The sequence below is a fragment of the Carlito syrichta genome, unplaced genomic scaffold, assembly GCF_000164805.1.
Source record: "Carlito syrichta isolate Samal-C Ts95f unplaced genomic scaffold, Tarsius_syrichta-2.0.1 Scaffold309437, whole genome shotgun sequence".
Lineage (NCBI taxonomy): Eukaryota > Metazoa > Chordata > Mammalia > Primates > Tarsiidae > Carlito > Carlito syrichta.
Genome location: NW_007253533.1, coordinates 1430 through 6730, shown reverse-complemented (window position 1 = coordinate 6730; position 5301 = coordinate 1430). Strand labels below are relative to the sequence as shown.

At 54.8% G+C, this 5301-nt stretch overlaps 1 long non-coding RNA gene across 1 annotated transcript; it reads right to left on the bottom strand.

Annotated features, from left to right (window-relative positions):
* Positions 1–2260: 2260 nt before the first annotated feature.
* On the bottom strand, positions 2261–5052 carry LOC103269684. The gene is made up of 4 exons (XR_504910.1): positions 4890–5052; positions 4016–4141; positions 3634–3876; positions 2261–2292 (listed from the first exon to the last, which is right to left on the bottom strand). It is a non-coding gene; the product is annotated as an uncharacterized LOC103269684 (long non-coding RNA).
* Between the last annotated feature and the right edge of the window lie 249 nt (positions 5053–5301).

The following is a 5301-nucleotide window of genomic DNA, read 5'->3' as shown; positions in this document are numbered from 1 at the left end:
ATACTCAGCTCAGAATAAACCTCATTAAGTAGTTTACAGAGTTTGACTTTTCTGTCAACATATGTGAAGAAATAGCGGCTCAAAATCTTCCAAATTCGGCCGGGCGTGGTGGCTCTCAGCCTGTAATCCCAGCACTTTGGGAGGCCAAGGCGAGAGGATTGCCTGATTCTGGGGGTTTGCAACCAGCCTGGGGAACTTGGTAAGACCTTGTTTCTACAACAAATCACAAAAACCAACCAGGAGTGGTGGCGTGTGTCTATAGTTCTAGCTACTTGAAAGGCTGAGGTGGAAGGATACTAAGCCCAACAGGTCAATACTGGGGGGGCCATGAGCGTGCCACTGCACTCTAGACTGGGCAACAGAGGAAGAATTCAACTTTTAAAAAAAAAGCATTAGCTTAAGAAAATAGAGTAAGTCGGGCTCAGTAGCTCAGCCTGTAATCCCAGCGCTTTGGGAGGCTGAGGTGAGCAGACTGCCTGAGCCCGCAGGTTTGAACCTGCCTGGGCAACCTGGCAAGTCCTCATCTCTACAATAAAATCAAAAAAATTAGCCGGGTGTGGGAGTGCCTAAGCCCAGCAGGTCGAGGCTGCGGTGGCCATGAGCGTGCCACTGAACTCCAGCCTGGGTGACAAGAATGCGACTCCAACTCAAAAAAAAAAAAATCTTCCAAAGTTGATGAAAACCATAAACTGACAGATCAAAGGAACTCGACACGTGTTAAGCAGAACAAACGTGAGGATACGCCCACCGAGGCCCATGGAAAAGAAAAACTGAAAACCAGTGATGAAGAGAAAATGTAGACGCACCCTGAGCACCGGCCCGCAGACTGTCCCGCCAAGGGCCCAGGCGTGAGCATTCGAGGCTTGGCGACCACACACACCGCCTGCAGCACCATCTTCCTCCCCTTGTTTCCTCCTCTTTGTTTTCTTTCAAAAACGTGCTCTTGGCATGGGGGCCACACAGAAGCAGGCTGCAGGTCAGGTCTGGCCTCTGGGCTACAGTCTGCCACCTCTGAATCTGACAAGAAGACGGGTTACAAACGGAAAACAAGACAGAAGACTAGACGCTTCAGAAACAATGCAAGTCAGACACCTTTTATGAAGGAGAGAAAAAAAGTCACTCTAAAACTCCATGTGCAGGGAAAATGAATTTGAGAACCAAAGAGCCCACTGATGGGATATCTGTACTACAAGCAACATGACAGAAAACTCGTCAGGGTGAAGGGAAATGACAGCTGGTGAAAGAAGTTTGGGAACTCAGAAAATCATAACAGCTCCAGGACAGATGTACACCGTAACCCTTTAAAAGACAATTCACCTGCACAGCAGCACTGAAACGCTGAGGAGGGGAGCAGGGGGATCACCCCCAGCAGCGTATCCTCTGGGAGTTCCAGGTTCTGGAAGGCCCTTCCCACCTGGAGCGCCTGCCCACATGCTTCAGCTGGAAGAGCATCCTTCACGACATCCTGGTCCAGAAGGTTATCTGCCATTTCCTTGCTGTAGCTCTCAGTATCCTTCACAAGCTCCTGCAGCCTAGAGGGGCAGCGTGGAAGAACGTGCTGGAAAACATGTCACGGGCTCCCACCTCGAGACCTTGTTGCCTGTCAGGGTGGCCCTGACCACAGAAGCCCACTGCCAGTGCACATCCTGGATATTCTTCATGAAGCCCTGAGACCTGCTATTCTTTGGGGGAAGTAACTGGCTCTTTTGACTAGAGTTTCAAAGTGGTCCATGACCCCAAAAGGTTCAAAAGATCTCCAGAAAAAAAGTCAGCAAGGGGGAGAGCAGTGTAAGCACACACCCCGCCACTGAGGCACGGGCCACGTCCACTTCCTTGAAACAAGTGTGTTCACATCATTTGTCAGTTTTACATTTAAGACACAAGCAGACTGTAAGGGGTGCACGGGTGTGCCCTGAGAGTCCCGCTCCCACACCAGGCAGAGGGGACAGGTGTGGGGACAGGACGCTCAGGGCACACCTTTTAGTAGCGACTGCATTTGGGGGTCATAAGAAGGCATTAGCTGACCAGACTGGTGGCTCAGCCTGTCATCCCAGCACTTTGGGAGGCCGAAGCGAGTGGATTGCCTGAGCCCGCGGATTCGAGACCAGCCCAGACAACTTAGCGAGACCTCGTCTCTACAATAAATCAAAAATCAGCCAGGCACAGTAGCTGCACCTGTAGTTCCCGCTGCTTGGAAGGCTGAGGCGGAAGGATCGTCAAAGCCCAGAAGGTCAATTCTGGGGTGGCCATGAGCGTGCCCCTGCATTCCAGCCTAGGCGACAGAGACTTCAACTAAAAAAAAAAAAAAAAAAAAAAAAAAGTATTAGCTTAAGAAAATAGAACAGCTACCATTTTAAAAGCAGGCAAAGAACAAAAACCCACAGGCCTGGAGTCAAAGTACCAAGCAGGGCCTCAGAAGGGCTCCCAGATGTCAAAGGCCTTCACAGAGAGCAGCAAGGCCAGCTGCTGGCCTGGAAGCAAAGCCCCTCCCCAGGAAGTGCTCCCACAGAAAGCAGAACCGCCACGACTCATGACTGCGGAGCAGGGACCCACTGCAACACTGGCGGTGTGCACGGCAGGAGTGCTCAGGACCAAGCGGCCCGGCCCGCGAACCATTCGCCCACTCCCACCCCAGGCTGCCCGACCTGCTTCTGTGTGGTTGCCGGCAGCTGCCAGGCAGGTGAGATTCCCACCCTCTTTGTTGGGCAGCAACACAGGACTGGACGTCTGCTGGGAGCCGACACTAGGTAGTGGTAGAGGGACACAGTCTGGGGACGACAGTCTGGATGGCAAGGGACCGATGGCCCTGAGAGTCATGAGCCACGAACAGGGTGACATGAGGAGAACTTAGGCCTGGGCTAGCCTGGGTGGAGGCTCCAAAGGGGTGGGGGCAGCCTGCCCTCAGTCCCTGAGTTCTGACACCGTCCTCCCCTACAAGAGTGTCCTCTTTTCCACTTTTACTTATTTCATGTCACAAAAATCTGGGTAAGGATTTCATTTATTTTGTCAGGGACTAACTGTATTCTTGCAGCTTATTTTGCAAACACACCTTGTACTCTTTCTGGAATAAAAGAGGATCTGATACATAAAGCCTCCATTTTTTACAGGATAGCAAAATTATTTTCCTCAGAAAAAATTACTAAAATTCTACAGGGGCGACCACTTTTATTCTGCCAAAGAAAACAAAAAACACATACAAAAACTTTCTATGGATATGATGGTTTCGTGATGGGTGAGACTGTGTCTCCCCCTCAAAGCTGGTCAGCTAAAGTCCTGACCCCAGGGCCTCCAAATGCAACTGACTTGGAGATGGGGCCTTCCAAAATGTCATGAAGTAGACGTGATATCACTAAGGCAGACCCAGCACCAATGTGACCAGCATCCTTTAAGAGGCGATCAGGACACAGGGAGAAGGCATGGTCCACCAGCGAAGAAGCAGGGCTTCGAGAACCAGCCCGGCCACACCTCGTCTTAGACTTGCAGCCCCCGGTCTGCAGCACTCATGCAGTCTAACTAATACGCCCCAAAAGCAACTACGATGCTCAACATAATCATGAGACAACACGTTCACGGAGCACCCACAGCTGACACACAGCTCTGTCTCTTTGGAAGCTGAAATCCTGAATGAATGACCTGAGTTTCAGGACTGGCCCATGGCAGGTCAGAGCAGAAGACAACATGGTCATGGCTGCTGTCTCTCCCGCCTGCTCCCAAGCAGGGCCCTGGACGCCTCGCCAGCAGGGGCTCCAAGTGTGGCCATGATGGGCACCTTCCTCAGAGCACACTGCACGCCTGTCTTGTCTCTGCAGGTCTCCAACTCGTCCAACTTCAAGTCACCAAAGTGACTTATGCTGCACTGAAAGTGCAGTGTTGGCCCTGGAGAGAGACGCGAGTGAGAGAGAAAGAGGAGCAGCGTCAGGCGCGTGGAAGGACATGAACCACAGCCCTGCCCGGCCTTTCCAGGGGCTGATGAGCCGCACTGGCCCACAGCCAGCACCCCAGGGGCCCCCCTCACCGTCTCTGTGAAGGTCTCGCCCAGGAGCAGGTTTCGGTGTGCACCCCACAGAATCAGCTCCTCACCGTTTGACCTCTGCGGCCTGACCACAGGAAAACGATCCAGGCTTCTGCGAGGGAGTGAGCCCTGGGAGTGGAAGAGCATCACGGTCAGGGGGTTAACGATCGGGCAGAGGGCACCGACCAGCTGGGGAATCCCAGCCCCACACACTGCCGGGCACCAAGCCAACACAGGGCTGGCCCTCGCTGAGGGGACAGAAAGATGAGTCTGGGTCTGTGTGAGCACAGGGTTTCCCCGCCTTGGCACGAATGGCACCAGGGCCAGGTGACGGCGTTGTGTCCGGATGGGTATCGAGCAGCATCGCCGGCCTTTCCCTGCAGACGAGGGACAGACAGCAGGGCCCGGGGTCCCATTCTCTGCCCCACAGGATGTTTCTGAAAATGCCTCGGGACAGAAAGGACAGGGCGCAACAGTGACAAAGGTGAGATCTATGCGACAGGACCAGGATGCTCACTGCATTTCACAAGAAAACCTGGGCCCACTATCGTTTTTATTCCTGTCGCTTTAGTTGACCTCAACGTGATGAGTGCTAAAATGCGAAGCGGGGTCAGGAACAAGGCACACAAGGAACACCCTGAAGCAGGAACCGGCAGAGCGACCACCCGCCACACCCCGCCACACCCACCACCTCCCTGCCCACCCCTGTTGCTGAGGGCTGGGGACGAACCTTGGCTCCCCCTCTTGTCCTTGAAGCCCACCGAGGTGAAGCCCGGCAGCAGCTCACTGGAGAGCAAGTCAGGCCCACGGGGCGGGCCTCCTCCTCTGTGACACAAACATGCAGGCCATGAGCGCCAGGTGAGTGCCCGAGGCTCACCTGCTCGAGGTGGCTGTGGGCGCGGCGGCTCTACCAGGACATCGAGAACATGACCATTCCACGTGGCCCACGTCGTATTGCGGGAGGAACCAGCGGACCCGTCCCGAGCCTCGCGGGCCAGGTGCTCCACCTGCCCAGCACGCGCTCCCCGCGGTGCTGTCCATCAAGCTGCAGGCCTTCCCTCGGGCTCAGACACGAAGCTATGGGAGCAGACAGCACCCAGTCAGGTGGGGCACGGTCCCCGGGGGCACCCCCTCAGCGGGTACCTAGTGCGGCCCCCACCCCGCCCCCCACGGATCGAAGGCGGCTGGGATGGCCGAGGGCCCTGAACTCCCGTCACCTCCCAGAGCATTCCTCTCCAGCTTGCCCACCACAAGGCGCTTTTCCTCACACAAAGCGTATGTGCAAGCCC